We start from the raw sequence: 19,697 nt of genomic DNA, 5'->3' as shown, positions 1-19,697 counted from the left end.
CATCATAAGGGGCTTGCTGGCTGCTTATTGATGTTTATAAGCACTGGAGGATCCCCAGGTAATCAGCCTGAAGGATGGTCCAAGGGCTGCTGTCTTGGCCAGGTAATGCAAAACTGATGTAATGGGAGCAGTACAGAAAAGCAGCACATGCAAATTTAAATCGGTGTCAATTTATGCTGTCACTGACCTATGACTTACTGCAGTAACATTCATATTCAGCATTAGGGCCAAAAACAATACTCAGCTGCTTTCTTACTTCTTAATGAAAAATACCTCTTTAGGGTTTCTTTGAAGTCCCCACCCCTGAAAATCCCCACTATATTGTCATCATTGTTACTGTTAACAGCCCCTGCCAGTATCAGGAGCCTTTCCTGACAGATAGCTCTGCAGGGGCTTTGTCCAACGCTTCAATTCAGCCCTATACTATAGACAGTTTTAAATGGCTAATGACGGGCCTCCCAGGGGATTTCTGCCAAACTCTCAAAGACCTCCCAGGTTTAAAAGTGGCAGGGTGTCCTTTTCCTGGGGCCAGCCGCAGGAGGAATGCACACAGTCAGATTCTCCTACCTAAGCTGCATCAGCCTAGTTATTTTTTCAGTTGCAAAGGGTCATCCATGCATATATAGCTGGTTGCTTAGCAGAAGAGAGATAGCTGTGTCAGTAGAGGACATGGAATAAATAGAGGAAAAAGGTTAGGTGGAAAGTATCCCCACCAGTTTGAGGCTTATTGCATTTTAACGTTGAAAAATATCCTGTTTGAAAGTCACGGGAAAATATGAAAGACTTTGAAAAACTAAGCCAGGGTCTGTATCAGACATAGAACAAGGTTCATTCTCCCCTAGTGCATAGTGATGGTACAGTGATATTTATGGGTTACAAATAGGAATGTGAATGATGTCTGAATGAACTGGGCTTGTACATGCCATTTTTAGAGGAGAGGCAGAAAAACACTGGACGATCACTGAGGGTCTGTTGGAAATGGGACTGGGACTCTTATGCTGTGATTTCATAAGTTTTAAGTCAATGTTGGCGGACACTGCTGCCAGATGAAGCCGTGCCTCTTCTCTCACCTCTCCCCTACCCTGGTGCCTCTCTAAGCCCCCCTTGTCCCAACACAAGTGCTTGTTTAACTGCAGGGTCGCTGGATCAGGGAACTGATCCCACTTGAAACGGACCTGTCAAAACCAGATGGTTAATTTTAACCCAGCTCAGTTCCCCAGTCTGGTTCACTCTGCAGCTGCCCAGATGTGCATCCGCGCAGGAGGGGGGCAGGAGGACTCTGCCTCTGCTGTGTCAGCATGGGCTTATGCTGGCCAAAGCCCTTGCGAGCCCACAGCTGAAAGAGCTCAGGCCAGCGCTTCAACAGCCCTTGTCTGTTCAGTCCCTGCTAAATGAAGAGAATTTGACTGGTGCTGTGCAGTGTGTTAGGGAGGGGCTCACCGGGATGGGTGGCCTGTCTTCCATGGTTGTCTGGTCTCAGCTCAGGAGCTGAAGCCTCAGCCTGTCTCAGCCCTACCCTGTTAATATCCATTAATTTTGGACCCTCTGGCAGTTCAAAATCTGTTTTGATTCAAATTTGATCTTCAGCTTTATAAATGAAGTGCGCAGTCAGGTGGGTCCTTATTCCCGTGTAAACAGAAACCGTACCATTTTGATCGGCTTGTAGCCAATGTGCACCTGACCACAGTTGTGCATCATGGCTGAATACAGTTCACAGCTTCTGAGTGCATTTCTCAATTTATTCATAGTGATAAGGGCTCTTCTCAGTGATTAGCAAATGAATTTCCCAGAGAATAGGTAAGAATTGGTTCATAGCTTGCACTTGTGCTACCAAATGCAATGAAATCTTTCCTCCTGCTAAAGGAATCAAAATTAATAAATTCTCTTCTGTATTAAAATAATTTCTTTTTTTTTTATTGAGGGGAAATCTGCCATCTCCCAAAATGATGCTGTGTCTTTAACTGGGCTACTGTTGTACAGAGTAGTTGAAGCTTCATTTAGCCTGAATGAAAAACTTGATGCAAGTTGCTGAAGAGAGGAAACTGGTGGTGGATGATTTACTCGGAATGCCCTACAGCAAGGAGGTTATAAATGAAGAGGGGAAACACCAAAAGCACTGAGATCTGAACCAGAGGAAATGCACAAAGCCTTGAAGTGACCTTATGTAAATTCCTAATGATGAGACTTAATTGAACCCATTTTTTCCAGGGGTTGTAAAGATCAAAATAACAACAGCCTTGAAATGCAAAGGTCTCTAGAAAATGCATATGAATGTGTGGTTGCATACAGCCAAAAACTGCCCCAGGTTTGTGCGACCAGCCTGCCCAGCAGCTGGATACTGGATCCAGTCTTGTTCCAGGAGCTGCGGTGCCCAGGGGCCCCGACTGAGGCAACGGGGCTGCTCAAGGTGCAAAAACAAAGCCTAGCGTATAAGTCCTGCCTCCCATCCCTGTGTCGAAGCTGCCTCTGTGTAAATGCTTACTTTAAAGTCTGTGTTTCTGCACTGTGTCCCAAGAAGCCTGGAGTGCCCCGGGAAGGAAACGGCGTGCAGCTGGGAGAGCCGCTTGCGAAACGAGCTCATGTCCTCAGCCTGGCTCCATGGGGGCGAGTGCCCCATTGCACAGACACGGAAATCCCAGTAAAGGAGAAACAGAGCAGCTCTTGAGGGGTCACCGGGCTGTGCTCTTCTCACTGAGGATGGTTCCTGACATGAAATAATGTGGGCAAGTGTTCAGCATGACAGTGTCGGAAACTGATACGGAGACTGTCAAGACCAAATTCCTGTGCTGTTCCTAGAGCTTGAGAGATTTTTTTCCTCTGTGCTTGCGTTCAGCTCTAGGATTCATTCTTCTCTTTCATATTAATGCATTTGTGGTAACATGAAGAAGTATTGATCTGGGGAGAAGAAGCAAGTGGTCACTGCTGTGAAAAATACTTATCACTGATTCTGGTGCCTAAATTCTCTGGGCTGGTGTTTTCTAAGGACTTGCAGAGTTAGGTACCCACATGCACTGAATGTCTGTGGAGCACCAGCTGCCAAAGTCTCCCGAGTTTCATTCAAAATACAAGATTAACTGATTTATTTAGATTCATAAACAGCAGTAGGGAGCAGGGAGGCTCTGACCCAGTGAGAAACTGTGGATATGGCTGTGAACAGCAGGCTAATGAAGATGAAAAACCTCCCCTGTCCAGAATAATCCAAACACAGTCTTACATATTAGTCTGTTGGCCCAAGTGCGCTGTTTGTCTTTTCAGTAATCTGAAGCCGGAGCAGTACCCTGAGATGCAAAGGGGACAGTGACTGTTTGTACGTAGCAGAGGCCAGTTGTGCTGCTGCCTAAACTGAACAGCTTCCCGCGGCAGAGGAGAACTCAGTGGCACGGTGGTGCCACTGCGGCTCTGGGGATGTGCTCCCGTGGGCACAGCCTGGCTTCCTGGCTCCATCAGACCCAAAGAGAGCAAGAAACTCAACGTCTTCCCTTTGGAGGCAAGCTGGAAAACCTTCTCTGTATTTAAAGTTCCCATGGCTGCAGTTTGAATTTGGCACACAGTTGACCACGGGGTTATCTGAGGTCATGTACTCAAATAGTTGTAGATAAAACAAGGGCCTGTTTGGATTGGAAATCTCCAGAGGGCTTTTCCTTTGCGCGCGGGTAATGATATTGCAAGAGGACATGAGCCAAAATAAAGATTCAGCTCTGTATGCAGTAGCTCAGTAAAATAAAATGAGCAATGGAAAAAAAAAGAAAAGAAAAGAGAGAGGGGAAAAAAAGACTATTTTCATTACGTTATTTTCTGAACTTGCTGTTGGGATGGAGGAATTACAGCCAAGGAGAGGGAGTCCTGCAGCGAGACGCCATCCAGGACTGGGCTCCCCGCACTGCTCTTCCAGGAAACCCCCTGTCACTGCAGAAAGCTGCCACTTTTCAGCTGTGCTTACCTGCCCATGGAGTCAGCCAGTGCACCCGCTGCAGTGCAGGTCCCTGTGCCACCGAGCCAGTGGCAGGGTGCAGGGGATACTGCCGGATGGCTTCCCAGGCTGCAGCTCTGGCCACCTCAAGCCTCACAGCTCCTGCTCCTCTGCTGAAGAAGCTTGTTTCCAAAAATCGCTACCAGTTGGGGCCATTATAAAGAGGGAGAAGTTAATGGTTTTTGGAAGTTAAAGAGGGAATAAGATTCTGTTGGGCTCATTCACAGGCCCTTGGGCTTTTATGGGAAACTATTTACTCACCGCTTAATGCAAGACTGCAGAGTAGAGCACATTTGGACAAGAAATGTGATTCAGTACTTTTCCAAGCTGCCATTAGAGAAAAGTGTATGCTTGTAACAACAGCTCTCTTCCTTGCTTGCTGCCTGCTACAATGATCTTCATGGCTTCACAGCCTATTGTCATGAAAACAGTTGAAATGCAAAAGCAAAATGACAAAGTTGGGAAGAAAATCAGGCCTTTGAGGGCTTTCTGTCTTCCTGTGATGCACTCAGATGCTGCAGTGATAGATGCTGCTATAAAAGCATCACCCAACAGGTAGTGAGAAAGTAAAGATGAGACAGGAATGAGGAGGAAAAGCCGGAGGAAAAGGTGTTCACCACACTTCACAGTGTGCTGCAGCTCAGGGCACTGGGGAAACCAAAATGGGACTTTCCTCTTGGCGATGTGACTTCCTGCCCGTGGGCCTGCTGAAAGCAGACGCAGGCTGCGGTGGTGTGGGCAGTATCGGCTTTGCTGGCCCGGAGGTGCCCGTTCTGTTGGAAGCCAGGGCTGCTGTGCGTCGGGGAGCAGTGCCACGTCTTGCCCTCTCTCCATTGCTTATACTCTCAGCTCCCGCATAGGGGTGCAGTGCAAGGAATCCCCCTGCCTGCATTTGAAATCCCTGTGGGGTGCAGTTGGGCAAGTCCTGCTGAGCTGCCATGTTTCAGATGGTGTTGTGACTGGTGGCAGGTTGGCAGTGCCATCTCTGGGCTCTCAGCGGGAGCAGGCTGGTGCCAAGTGGGGAGCTGCTGTTCGAGAAGAGAGCATGTCCTGCACCATGCTGGGTCACCTAGGCATTGCATGGACCTGCTGCATGTGCTTTAGGGCTTTCCTCTGAGAATGAGGAACATACAAACCTTTTACTATAGGAATTTCTTTTCTGTGTAGAAATTATCTGAAGACAGCTTGCAGCTTTGTTATGCTTGTTTATTGTGTTGGTTTTAAGATTGCTTGCTGAGGAACTCCCAGATGTGGCTGTTTTGTTGGTGGCTGTGGACGTGAGGAACCCAACTCCCACCAAGTTTAGGGGGATTCGTGTGTCCCTCTCCTCTGGGCTGCTAAGAAGAATTCAGTCTCAGTCAACAAATCTTTATCTACGTCTTCATTAAAGTTCACTCAAGGTGCTCATTGAAGACTTTGGGAGTTTGAAAGGTTGAATTCATCAATTGACTTATTTCTGTCCCCTGTCTGGATGGGAATCACTGGTAAATGTAGGTTTCTGACACAGATTCTGAAGTTTACATCTTCACAATTCAGTTTCTGCTAATATATGATTCAAATGTATATTCACATTCTTTCTGTGAAGCCAGTTTGTTAGTAGGGAAGGAGTCATAAAAAGGTCACATATTCATCAGGATTCATTTTTAGAAAGGGAACAAGGCTTGCATGCATGTCTCCTTGGAGCATTGGCCCTGCTTTTCTCCTTATAGGGAGTATTTTAATAATGGTAACACTGTAGTTTTTCAGCTTATGGAGACATGCAGCAATGTTCCCAAAAAGCCTTAGTTGCATTCAATGCCACCAAGGGGTTTTCTCTCTGTGCATCCTGTGTTTCTACATTGTGTGTGTTACTACAGCCTTTCTGTATCTTGTAGATGTGGTGTTTCTTAATGTTCTTACAGTGTGCTTTTAGTACTTATCTCATGACAAATTGCTAATCAAATACTTTGGGTCTATAGTATTCCACCAAAAACACTTTTGAGCTGCTGGGTTGCTTTCTGAGCACGCATGGGCATACTGGGAAAAAACAATAAGTCCTTACTGACAAGAGAAAGGGAAAACAGTAGGGCTTGGCACTTGTCTGGATCCTTATGATGATATACACACCTGTGTGAAAATGACATTTTCTTCCCATAAGGCCTGAGTGCAGATCATCTTTAGGTGACCGTTAAAGAGGAGCGATTTGTTACCACTCTTCCTGCTGTGGGCCGGTGGGCTGTACGGTTGGGCTGGGTCAGGGCTTGGGTGTATGGTTGCATGCTGTCCACCGTGAAGGGCAGGATCACTTATTCCAGTGCCAGCTGGAAGGGGACAGAGAGTGACTGATGTGTCAGGAAGCACTGGCAGACAGTACCCTTCCAGCCAAAAGCCAGCCAGGACAAGTCAGTTTGAATTTTTAATTTTTTTTTTTTTGTAGGAATATGAACTGGCTCCCTAATTTTGTGTTGTGTTAGTGCTTCGTGTCATGTGCCTGCGCTGCCTTTGATCCCAGAGCAGAAGCTTTGCTGCTGGATTTGCTGTATTGTCACACTGCAGCTTGTGTCTTTTGCTTACCTCTCTTGGGCAATAATCCATTTTATAGAACCTCATCTGGGTTTAGCAGGATTGTTATTCTGGCTCAAAAGACACTCAGGACTTGGCAGAAGAGCCAAGGACCTGGTTTGCAGTGCAGTGGCAAAGCCGGGAGGATGAGGGAGACATTTGTCACCTGAAGAGTCTGTATGATTTAACTGAACACACACATCTGGCAGTTTTATGATAGTGACATTTTGCATTTTTTTCCCCAGCGGTAGAGCAAAATTAATCAGAAATGGTTTGGAACGTCAACTGTTTTATAGAGATTGTAGCATGAGTGCAAGAGGAGGCTTGTCATCATGGCAGCCTCGGAGCTAATTTGGTGAGACATTCAACTGCCTTTAAATCTCCACTAGAGGATTTTTGCATTTCTGGTCGTGGGTCACTTGTGCTAATTTGGCATCTCTCTTAGAGCAATTTACATTTTTCTTTCAGCACAAACACTTATCCTCTCTAATAATGAGAACGCTCCTGTGCTTGGTTTTGGGGGTGGTGGTGAAAGTAGTTCAAATCTGAAGAGAGGCAGCTGTTCTCCTTGGCTCACCAGCATGTTTCAGGCATTTGTTGAGCCTACAGAGGAAACACATTCTTGAAGTCTGTGTCAGGAAACCAGCTTCGAAGGCAGAAAGTCGTGTGAATTTTCAGTGTTCCTGTAAGACCTATAATTTGTTGCAGCACTATGGGTGCTGCAGTTCATTTGTGGTGCATGTTAGTGAAGCTCTCACGGGATTTACACTGCAACACATTTAGCAGATTTTAATCTAACGTTACTGAGTTGAATCAGAAGTTGCTGTATGAGAAGAAGGTAGGGTTGGGACATGTGGTCATTGGTGTGTAGAGATGTATGCCTGATACGAGTTCAGGCCTGTGAGTTTGAGTGTAAACTGGCCAAGAAATGAGCTTTTGTCAATGCAGTACAAGTAAGGCTGTTCCTAAAATAATTTAACGTTAAATGCGCGAAGCAAGCCTCAGATCCTGCCCTGTCCTGTGCATCCCGGAGTTGGAAGAACAGTGAGACAGTTGTGCCTCAACTGCTTGATGCTAGTGAGCTTGAAGGCTCTGGAGAGGTCGTTTACCAGTGAGATCAGAAGAATGTTTTATTTGTTGCAGAGCACAAAAGTGCCAAGACCTTCTGAAAGAGGACAGTGGTGCATGAGAGACACTGTAAAGTCCAGGAGAGCTCTTGCACAAGCAGAATGCAAAGCAGGGACCAGAGCAGGAGAGTCAGAGAAGAAATAGGCACTGGTGACCCAGCCTCCCTCTGAACAGTCCTGGAGGGGTCATGGCCCTCAGCGTAGATGAACAGGAAGAGAAACGAGGGATTTCTATTAGAAAAAGAGATGGTGGGACTGAACCTGGACAATTGAATAGTCTTTGCAGATTCCCCCTTCTGTGCCAGCAAGTCTTGATTTCAGGTTTAAAGTAAAAAAAATAATTCAGATCAGTTCTTCAAGCCTAGGTAACATTTTTCCAAAACAAAAGTGCAAAACAGCTACTTCCCAGGAGCAGGAGACCTCTGAAAGGGAGATTATTTGTGTGTTGCTTGTCCAAGCGACAATGATTAAAGGTTTCTCAGCAGGCTTGTTCCCTCATTAGAGATTTGAGCCTCTACTTTGAAGTTCCATCTCCAGCTGGAAACTCACACAAACCTTTGGGCCAGGAGCACTTTTTTCCCTGAAATATTTGATATCAGTGCTTTGGTACAAATCTCTAATTTGTGTGCAGCTTCTCCTTTGTGACTCATCTACCTTGGCAGAAGACAGCCAATGACAAACTAGGATTACTGAATGAGGGAAAAATCCACATTGCCCTGGAAAGGTACCTAGGGACCTCAAAATCCTGCCATGAGATAAACTCTCATCACAGCCAGTTTGGGAGATGGAATTATTTTGCATTACCTCCCCTTTTTTCTCTGTGAATATAGAAACTTTTAACTCTCCTTCATAGCAATGATGGATCGCTGGGAAATACAGAGCATAATCCTTTGTCTTTTTGGAACTAGGGAATGTTTTAAATAAAACTTTGAAAGACAGCCTCTGCCTGTAGCCCTGCACAGGCTTGGCAGCTTGAGGTCAGGGTGCGGATGCAGATGTGAAGGTGACGCTCTGTCCGTTGTGTGCACGTGGCGAGGCCAAGGCATGCGGAACAGCTCTGCACGCACTTGCTTTGGTGGGTTTTTTCCTCTGTGCTTGGAGCAGTCGTGTGAGTGCATCTGTTTCTTCTTCTCTTGAAAATGCATTCCTAAGGAACCCAGGAGAAACGAGTGGCCTACAAACAAGCTCTGCACTGCTCCTATGCTCCAGTTACCACAGGAGGGACCTGCTGGTGGTGGCTGTGGTCCATGCAGTCCAGTGCACACCTGGACTCTAGATTTCCCTCCTCAGTGTTGGAAGACATTAACACCATTCATGTGTGACCCTGAAACAAAATGCGCTCTCGTTGCTGCGGCTGTGGTATCCTAGCTGGGCCTGGTGGGCTGGGATGGATGCTGGATAGCTGCATCTTACTTTGCAGGGCTGCTTGGTAAGGCTTTCAGAAAGCATTTCCATGGAAGAAAGTCCTGTCTCATCATCTCTCCCCCACCCCCAGTCATAAGCATCTTTGTGTAGCCCTTCCCTGTTGCTGTTTTCCCATGGCAAGAAGTGCCTAGTTCAGAAAGCATCAGCCCCAAGCCCTTTGATCTTTTCTTTCTCAAGAGAAAAAAGATTAAAAAGAGACAAGAAGTTAAGGATTTGTGAGGGGGGACGGAACATGAATAGCAAATTCTGCTGCAGAGGTCACCTCCCCCCAGCTTTCTTCCTGTGTGATCAGGAGGAGGGAAGGGTGCGGAGCCGGTCTGTTGGGGGATCCAGGGAGGAGGGAAGTAAATTGGGGGCAGAGGAGTGGGGGTGGAGTGGTGAAGCCCTTCAAAAGGAACAATGCTTGCAAGCTCCTGCATTGTTAGGCGGTCCTTTGCAGAGAGTGCCATGAATACAGGTTATAAATTCTTTGGCCATTGAGAGAGCTCTCCAAACCTGACTCCATCCTGCACTAAACCAGGCCTGAGCCCTATCAGTTGCATAGCAATGAATTCATTTACATCTGGATAGTTAATCTCCAATTCACTTGACAGTTTATCTCACCCTTGGAAGAGCCAGCAGTGCCTGCTCTATTGTGTTGAAGCCAGCCTGTGATCATCAGCTAGGCTAGTGCCTCTTTTTTGTGCACAGCAAAGATAAGAAGGGTGGGTGTTGATATCTACCTTGTGAAACACGCAGTTGTCACCCCAAGCTACTTGATTCTGTGGTACTTTCACTTAACATCCTCCCCATCTTTACCCTTTGCCTCTTCAGTGTGGAAATGCCATATCCCTCTCTCGGTTATTGTCGCAGTACAACTGAAGTACTGCTTTTCTAATATGAATGGGTTTAGGTGAACGATTTACACAATCCAGAGCTATTTAGTTTGTACTCATTTCCTGAGGTCTCCTAATTCTGCACTGATTTTTATCTCTGGATATTTTGCACAGATCCCCCCAGGAGGAAGTACTGCTTTTGTTCCAGCGTGGCTCAGCAGAGCATCTTCCAGGGGGATGCCAAGGACAGTGCCTGCAGCTGCATCGCAGGGCGCTGTGAGAAGCCTAGGACGACCCACAGGGATGGGAGAGGCATCATTCACCCAAACTCCAGCAAAAGGAGGCGAGCCTAATTGTGAGCCAAGACTTTCTGAGTAGCACTGATTTGGCCCAGTGTGACTGGAGAAATAATTACAGTAATGCATATCTAAATGGGCAGTGATGTGGAGAGAGAGCTCATTGCTTTTGGGCTATGCGGACATGTGGAGGTGAGAACACAGCCTGTTCTGGCAGGTCGACTAACATTGTGTTCGTGTTAGGAAAGTGGATCAGGAAAGGAGACCTTGGGGGTCAGAGGACAAAGTTAAGTGTGAGAATTCCATGATGTGTTCATATTTTTAAGTCTCCAACTTTAATTTCCTGCAGTCAGTATTTGTATGTATTTGATGTGGTTTGGACATGATCTGTAGAAGGGCCACTCTAATTAAAATATCCCTCTTCTTTTATCTAGAGTGGCTGCAAATCTTTAACTGGTCCTTTTGTTTCCTCTAACACACAGTGCATTTAGTTCTGCTCTGGTCACAAGAATTATGTCTGAAAGGCTGTCTGAAAGGTTTAGTGTGATTAACACTAAACAGTGAAAAATAGTGAGGCAAAGTAAAAAATTATGTGAATTTAAAAACTAATAATAAGTTGAGGCAGGAAAGCAACTTTGGCTTTTTCTTTAGGTACTAAAGAATCTTTTGTTTGTCTGCAACCAGGAAAGTAAAAAATGTTTCCTTTTCCAATAAAAGCTCAAACTGTCACTGAGTCACAGCAGTCCGGCAGCTGAAACTGGAAGTAGGGCTCCAACTCTCCCAAGAATGCTTTTCTCTCCCTCTCATCTTACCTCTCCTTGGGAGGACCTGTAGCATGAAGGTCGCAGGAGAAATTATTTCCTGAAGAGCAGCTTCAGACTGTGTGAGCAGTACATCTCAAACAGGAGTGTGACTGCATTTCTTGTTTGCGACCTCTAATCGAAATTGGTTTAATATTGGAAGATTTAGCTCAGCAATGTGGCCATCACTGTTGCTGATCTTCCTTCAGCATGAGACTCCAATCTGTGCTGGAGTCTATCTGGATAGACTGTCTATCCAGACGATGCTAGTTGGGTGTATCTTTGAGTCACTTTTGCTTCCTTTCCACATTGTTCTTAGGAAGCTGGTGAGCAGCCAGCAAACCAGCAACTTAGACCAGCCTGCAATGTCTTCTGGGTGTGAAACATAATGGGGTCAATATTGAGTTCTTGAGGAACTCTTCTAGTAGCATTGTAATAGTAATATGGTGAATGCAGTACAAGCACAGGGCAAAAGGCAGATGCCTACCCCACAGAATTTATTCTGTAAGTATAAAGACGGAGACAGAAGGGAGAGCATGAGGAGACAGGTCTGGCCAGCAAGATGCAGAGGTCCTGATGATCCTGAGATGATGAGGATGTGAAAATACTTCTCTTATAGCAAGAGGCAGTTGAATGTCGCGATAAGATATGAATGGACCAGAAGTGAAACTGGCCCCTCAACACTGAATGAGAAGTGATGGGTGTGAATGGGAGAGGCCAGTAAAGCAGCTGATGCTGGGTTTGAGAGTGAGATGAAAGGCAGGGACAGAGTGGAGAGGGGCAAGCGGCCGTGGCATGGGTGGAGAATGGTCATTGCAGTAACGCTGCAGTGAATGTGAGTGGGACAAAGTGGCATTTGCTGAGACTGGAGGAAAAGATGCCGCAGGGGTTGCGAGGAGGTGGTGAAAGCCTTGCAGGACCTCCTGGTCAAAGTGCCTGCGCAGGCAGGGGCAGCTCGCAACCCTGCACCAGCTCATGGCAGAAAAGCCACAGCCAACAGATAGTCAGCTTGCTGTTGTCCAGAAAATGGAAATTTTGGTGTGTGTTTGGGAAAGGGAAAGTGTAGTCTCAGAATGACGTACTGCAAAGATCCCCCAGGTGTGGAAGGAGCTGGGGTACCCCGTGGGAGGACTGTCAGCTAACCTGGGACCGCACTGACACCGCAGAGTTTTTTCCCATGCTTGGTGTTACCCAGTGGTAATGTGAGTAACAGCTGTAGCTCAGTCAGGGTTGAGAAATGCCTTTATCCTGTCCCTATTCCAAGCCACAGGTCCCCCTGCCCTTGGGACCAGGGTCAGAGTTCACTAACAATGTCTCGGGAGCCAGAGCCGTCTCCTTGCAGCCGGCTCAGGAATACCGTTCACCAGCCTCTGCTGTGTGTGTGGAGTGGCTTCTGCTCCCGAGGGGTGGAGGCAAGGAGGGAGGGAGACCTCCTCAGGAAGGAGGTTGGGGAATTTGGGATGGGGGAGTGGAAAGATGTGCTGTGGCATTGCCACCACCTGGTACAGGCAGGATGGGTGAGAGGCGGGGATGTGAGGCTGAAAGGGGGACTCGGGGGGATGGAGGCAGCTCCATGAGCTTGTTCTGATCTCCTTCAGCCTCTCGTGGTGGCCTGTCCAGAGACAGATGATGAAGCTCCACCCTCACCCATGGCTGTCTGTGGCATGGCCTGAAACACATCCTCTCCTCACCTGAAGCTATGAGCCCTCACAGTGTTTCTGAGCACCTCTGGAGGAAAGCATGTGCTTTGGAGAGTGTTATTCCCTGAGTTGTAACTTCAGATATCCTCTTGGTTGAAGCAGCAGTGCTCTCTGGAGAGCAGCAGGTGGGAGCTGGGACATAGAAGTGTGGTCCAAACCACAGGAGTCCTTTCTTAAGCTGTGTCTGGGTCTGAGGGACCATGGTGTCTCGTGAGCATGGTGCTCACCATCAGCCAAGCACCTGAAGATGACTGTATTCCTGTCTTGATGACCACCGGGCTGAGTGTCTCCTTTGTCTTTGCAGTGTTTGGACATGCATTTTTAGTTGCTTAATAGTAACATTTTTCTTTACCAACACAATTTTCGAATTCCGTTTATTCCTCAGGTTTTTTTTTCTCGGGATGTTGCCATGAAACATGCAGGTCCAGGAGACTGAAGCTTGTTTCTAGCATCAGCTTGTAGCAATTCAGCCACAATGCACGATGAACTGCTGTCTGTGGGGTCTGCAGCTCGCCAGCGTATTCGAAGGAGAGAGTTTGTGTCCATTGCCAGGGTAATTCCTCATCCTTGGGAGGAAGGTCATTTCCATTTGGGTGTCATAGTCATTAGAGGAGTATAAGTCATTATAGGAGTATAACAATGTTTTAGAAGCATGTGTCAGTTAGTGTTGGTATTCTCGAGATGTCCTCCAGAACAGAAACCTCCCCCAGCTTTGTCTTCTCGCTCATCCCTGGCAGCCGAGGATGAGCATGGCTCTGCCTCTCCCCGGTGAAGCCATCCTGGCTGTGACAGTGTGCGCTGAGCCGTGCTCCCCACTCACCCTGGGTAACGCGCCATGTGCACACTCAGCACCGTGGACCAGCCCACTGCGTCCCAGCTGCACTTTGTTTCCCTCCCTGTTTTGATTCTGCTGTTACTCAATAAATGCAGTTCAGGCCATGGTATGTCCTGTGGGTGTTGCCATGCTGGCCACTGGAGGCCAGGTGCTGGCTGTAGTTGGAAACATCAAGGCAAGAGGAGGTTTGCATGAGAGGACACAAAGCGGAATTTGCCCTTTTACAGTGAGTTTATATTTTCTTAAAAAAAGGACCATTTTACCCCTGATTGGCCCATTTCCCATTCTTTGCTTTACCTGACGTTATGGTGCCGTGGTTCTCCTGCTGCTGGAAACCCTGGTTGTGTTTCCTCTTCTGAGTCACCAGTGGAGATGGCAGAGTCCTTGCAAAGTTTAAGCTGTTGCTATTAGCAGCTATTGGCATTTCTTTTTTTCTGCTTCATGTGAAATCAGCCGTTTTATCTCAAGGTGGGAAGACTTTGGGACTGGCCAGCTGCTGGAGATTGACACACTGAGAAATAATGTGATTAATCACTGCAATAACTCAGGTACCAACATGGTGCATCTTCTGACTGGGGTCCTTAGCCCAGGTTTTAATGCCATTTTGGTGTGTGATAGCAGAACAAGGACTTATCCAAGCAAAATTATGTTCTTAACCTTAAAATCCATGGGGAGATTCAGTGTTTGGTAAATTAATTAATGGATGTGAAAAAGCAACATCCTGTTTCAAAGCATGAAAAAGACTGGTTTTTCCTAGAGAAACGAGACAGGGTTGTGGTTTTTTATGTTTCTTTTTTGTGCTCAAGTGGAAGAGTGAGGAATCATTCCTTCCTGTGGAATTAATCCTGCTCTGCCTTCACAACTCCTCATCTAAGTGTTTAAACGCCTTTTTATTGTTCCTTGGTGTAAGAGCAAATTGCTGTTTCTGGTGTTAGTGTCTAGTGACCCACAGCCATCTTTCCACATGAAAGATGTCTTCTATCTTTCTTATCTGGTCTGTGGTTTTTGTTTTTTAAAATAGCCTAATACAACTTTATTTTATTGTACTTCTGTGTACATGTTTAAATAAAAATAAATTATAATAAATAGCATTAATATAAATATTATGGTTAAGATTTAAACTAAACAAAATTAGGATGTTCAAAGCTGTATTTTCCATAGAAACTAATGAAGCCCCTTTCTGCCTCACTTTATGGCAGTCTCTAAAGCAGGACACCAGGCACACTATGCACATGCTATGCGGACAGGACAGGGGGGACTGCATTTGGCACATTTGGCATTTGCTCATTTGCAATTTCAATCATAACATCTCGCTAACTTGGTTGTTCACATCTAAGTTCCTTGCATTTTTTTAAAAAATGAAAAAAACAGTTCTTTTATTTCTTACTCCACTGAATCAGAGTTTGCATGCAGGCTCGGTAAGCACAGAAGAGTCAGTTCTCAACACAGAGAGCAGAGCTGTCACTGTAAATGGCATTTCCTTGTGCAAGTACGGGGACCAGTGTCTCGCTCAGGAGTCTCTGCACTGAGTCCAAAGGTTTGGGTCATGTTGGTTTCATAAGCGGGTTTAGAATTTACACTTGCACCCAGGATTGCATCTGGAAAATGTCTTCATTAGCCGATGATCTTCACATTTTCATGCTCAGCTATCTGAAAAACACCCCTATGGGACTACATGAAATCCTTGCGTTTGGGTGGGTGTTTGTCGGTGTCTGGGTACGGGAATTGCTGCTGAATTTACTCCTGGAAAACCTTGGGGCATGCTGGATTGTGCTTCTGCCAGGCTGTGGGGCAGAAGTCCTCTCCTCTGCCACCTCCCTCACAGAGATGGCAACTTTCTGTGAATATCTGTTATCTTCCATGACGAAAGCCAGATGAGTAATTGCTGCTACTTATACTATTGAACTTTCATAAAGAAATTCTCCACTGGGTTAAGAACAAGCATGACAAATCTCAACCCAAAGGAATGGAGGCGGGGGAGTGGTAACTTATAAGCCATGAAAAACAAGAGCTCTAGATGGAAAATGGCTTCACACCATAACACTTGGCACTCACCCTTCCACGCTTCAACCTGCGTCGTTGGTGCAGCCAAGAGAAAATGGGGAGCAAGTTTATGCCTTCAGCAATTACAGTAATTACCCCTCCACTGGTGCCAGATGCAGCCTGCCACGCTGTTTGCGTGACGGCAGATTTGGTGAGCAGACCATTATAAAACAGCATCTTTTTGCTCTGGGCAGAGGGCACCCGGCCCCAGGTGATCTGCAGATGGGAATTAACCACTCAGGCAGTTTTGGGGAGCGCTGGAGGCCAAGGCTGGTGAAGGGCAGCGCTTCACTCTAGGGGCTTCAGACCCCACCAGTGCTGAGTGAAGCTCTTGGCTACTCTTTGGTGGCTCTCTGAGTTTTGGGGAGTTCCTGCCTGTTTTCAGAGAGCAGCAGACATGAGGGGAGAGCTGCCAGGGGCACTGGGTGTGCTGACAGAGCCGTTGCCATTCATGGAGCCTCCTGAGCTCTGCCCTGGAGATGGCTCCCCAGCGTTGGCTGGGTGGTGGCTGGGAGTGGCAGTGGAAGGAGATGAAGACATGAGCTGTTGTCCCACCAGGACCCTGTCCCACCAAGACCCTGTCCCCATGCCACAAAGCACTGCAGTCTCAAAGTCACTGTAGGACTCCATTCACACATCCTTGCTGGTGGTGGTGGCGGTAACATCATACAATTTTCCCACAAAGCCCCCAGTTCACCCTGACCTCCCTGTTAGACTGTTATTTCTGTGTTTCCTCACAGAGCTCAAAGGGCCACAGTACCCTGGGGGGGCAGAGAGGCTCTTGGCCCTGCATCAGGCAGAGGGAGGTGCCACCCAGGTGAGGGTGGCAGGTCCTTCAGCCACCATGCTGGGGCCAAAATGGCAGACGGGGGACGGGAGCACCACAGGAGGTGGCGGTGTGGGGGAATGCCCCCCATGCAGGCTGGGAAGGGTTAACGAGAGGGGCTGCTGGGCCAGGGGCTATTTTGCGGCTCTGAGAGCAGTACCTGTGACCTCCCTGCGTGCCAAAAGTGGGGGCTAGAAGGCAGTATTTAAACCTCAGAGGAGTATAAAAAAAGTGTTTTCTTCTTGAACTAATGAAAAAAACAAAGAGCTTGTTTCAGTGCTCGCCTCCTCATCCCAGGATGGGATCCTGGATTTTTTAAAAGAAAACAAAGCATATTTCAAATACAGGCTTGCTTAGTCTTTTTTTTTTCATTCCAGTTGCTTTCTGTTTGCTGACAGAGATTTCGAGGCCCTGGGGAAGGTACATCTGCCAATGATGATCTCGGCTCTTCGTGAAGCCCAGGCTCTGTGTGGGGAAGCTCTGCCCCCCCTCGCTGCCACTCATTCCTAACCCAGAGTGGGCTGAGCCGCTGTGACAGGGTCCTGGTACTGCTTCCCCCTGGATAAGAGTGTCATCTAGGCCAGCATAGGGAAAAAGGGCTTTAGGTTGGACATACAAACCCTAATCTGCTGTCCCAAAATCCTGTCTCATGTGGCAGCTCCAGATGCTCTGGACAGATGTGATGCCACCTTCAGTTAAAGACTCAGACAATTCTTGATAGTTGTGGACACCTGCCTTTGCATGCTTTTGACTACTTGGCTGGAAGAGCCCACTTTTACTCCTGGAGAAACCGAGGCAGTGCGATGATCCATCTCATGGCCTGTGGGAATGTTGATGGCAAAGCCCCAGTTTCTGGAGGTAGACCTCCAGGACACACCGGCTGAAGAAGTGATGTGTTAGAGCCCTGTCGTGGTGTTAGTTTGACATTAACCGCTAGACAAGAACCTTGACAACCAGCAGAAGCCAGAATGTTAGCACTACCCTCCTGTGCCTTATCAGAGGAAAATAAATCTTGACTGATTAGCTTTTTAAATGAGAATTCTCAGCAAATAAATGAGCTGCCTGCACAGTGATAATAGGCTGCTTGGAAAGTGAGTCTGCAGAGTGTATACACGGCTGGAAGTCATCAAAACCATCTTATCCTGTGGAGTTTCCTGTGCTGAGCTTGTATTTACTATATCAGACAAAAAAAGGAATTTTTCTATGGATATTTTCTGATAATTATTTTTAGCCAAGCACAGCATAATTGGGGCCTGTCTGCGTAGGGCTGGGGCATCTTTGCTAGCTGCGGAGACTTGACCTCCTTCTCTCCATCCCTTTCTTACTATTTTGATGCATCTTGCTCCAGTTTAAATCTGTGTACGGACCCTGAACATCCCATGAAGAGTTTACCAGTGGTCCTACAGGACCGTCAGTGAGGAGGATAAGCTTACACCAGGAGGTGAGCACACCACTTCTGCCCTCATCCTGTCCTGTGGCTGCCATGGTGTGCAAGAGAGACAGCTCGGAAGAATGCAAGTCCTTACATTAAGCAAAGCTGCTGACTATTTCTTGTTGTGATTTAGAAGCATTGTCGGTTTTATCCACCAACTATTTTTTTGCTTATTTTAACAAGTTCTCCTAAATAATCCTGACATTCAGTCACTAGTTATAAGCTGGACTAAAAACAACCTTTCAGAGAATGATCATAAATACTTGACTGTAGTTCACCACACTGTTCATTTCCCCCATTCTTCGCCTCTCCTTCTTTTCCTGTGATCATCTCATCCATAAAGATTCTTTTGTACGGTTTCTGCTAAAAGTCAGTGCTGGATAATTGGCCAATTTCCTGCATGCTGGCAGTTTTGTGGATTCATTGTGCTTGTGCTCCTCTCCCTCGCTGTGTGTCGAGATCATCTTTACTGGTGCAGAGTGGTAGCTAGACCCAGCCACGGCTGCAGGTCAGCTCTTGAAGAGCGCCGTGCAAAAGCCAGAGCTTCGAGCACGGTGTGCTGGGGATCCTGCCATTGTAACAACCTCCTGCAGTAGGCAAGGAAACGTGCAGTCTTCTGAGGGATGCTGAGACCATACTTGGGAGGGAGCATTAGAAAAAAGTCTCGAGGTGATTCAGATCAGATTGCTGGGTCCAGCGTTAGGTAACCATGGAAAAAATGCAAATTGAACTTGAAGCCCAATCTTCCAATTGTTTGTGTGTGTGAAATCTCTTGGCATTTCACATCTCCTCTCTGAAAAGCTGGTATTTTTGGATTTATGACAGATTATTTTTGATTCTGGAGGCCTTAAAACTGTTCTAACATGAACCCAAGCTATTCTGCTATCTTAAAAAAAAATGAAGTCTTAAATGAGAACTGAAACTTACTCAACTATATACGTCAATTACAGTACAGCAGAGCACTTCAACATGTGCATGGAAAGAAGCCTGGGAAGAAGGGAAACAAACCTGAAAATGGATCAGAAACTGGAGCTTTTCAGAGGCACTACACTGGTTACCCCTCTCTGGAGCTGTACTCTGGAGAAATCAGCTTTGCATGCAAAGCCATCACCATCCAGCTGCAAAACCCAGCTGAAATGTAAACTTCTCTAAAGTGTTCATGAGCAGCTTGCATCTGTGTCTGCGTCTGATTAGCTAGAATTGCGCAATGGCGGTCAGTTGTTTTGCCAGTTCTTCCCTCTTTACCTTGACCCATGGTTTCACTCATTTGCACGTTGTTTTGTCTTTGGCTTGAGACCATCGTCCTCTGTGTAGGTTCAGCAGCAGACACAGTGAGAGCCTGGCTTTGTGGGTCTCCAGATAGCAGAATAGAAATGCTGAATGATGTTTCTGATTCCTGTGGACAGCCATCATGCCGACGACAGCGAGACAGCTCACCTGGAGTCAGGGAGGATGAACTCAGGACTGGAGGTGGTCATGAGCCCAGGCTTTCTGTAATAGGATTTTCATGATGATTTGCTTCCCCTGTCATGTTGTTTCAAATTCCTCACAAGCCATACTTTTCACAGTCTGGATTTTCTCTCATGAATTTCTCAAGGGGCTATCTGCAGGGGAAACTATTTCTCACCATAACAAACAACCAAAGTCTTCATCATTAAAAAATAAAGCACTAACATGGCCCTACAATGGACCCCTTTGTCAAGTCACATCTGTTTAGATCACCAGAAATTATAAGCCTTTACTTTTGAAAGTAACTTTCTTTTATCAAAATAGGAAAGAGGACTGCAAAGCATTCAGGAAAAAAATCTGCATGAAAGCTAAGGCATGTGACAGTAATACATAGAAAAGTCAAATTGCCTGTATATATACAAATACTGGACTTAACGC

At 46.6% G+C, this 19,697-nt stretch overlaps 1 protein-coding gene across 16 annotated transcripts in view; it reads left to right on the top strand.

The window, feature by feature from the left end:
• The window catches only part of EXD3 (exonuclease 3'-5' domain containing 3), a 295,908-nt gene that overhangs the window by 170,060 nt on the left and 106,151 nt on the right, over positions 1-19,697 (top strand). The window contains exons 20-21 of one of the 16 annotated variants that reach the window (XR_007509956.1): positions 8,791-9,067; positions 10,053-10,155. The exons of the other annotated variants lie outside the window; for them this stretch is intronic. The gene's annotated coding sequence lies outside the window, so the exon portion shown is untranslated. Of the gene's footprint in view, positions 1-8,790; positions 9,068-10,052; positions 10,156-19,697 lie in introns of those variants that run through there. 16 annotated transcript variants of the gene reach the window in all.

This window comes from Accipiter gentilis, chromosome 29, assembly GCF_929443795.1.
Source record: "Accipiter gentilis chromosome 29, bAccGen1.1, whole genome shotgun sequence".
Taxonomy (NCBI): Eukaryota; Metazoa; Chordata; class Aves; order Accipitriformes; family Accipitridae; genus Astur; species Astur gentilis.
Note: the sequence above shows the minus strand (reverse complement) of the source record. Positions and strands in the feature narration are given on the sequence as shown.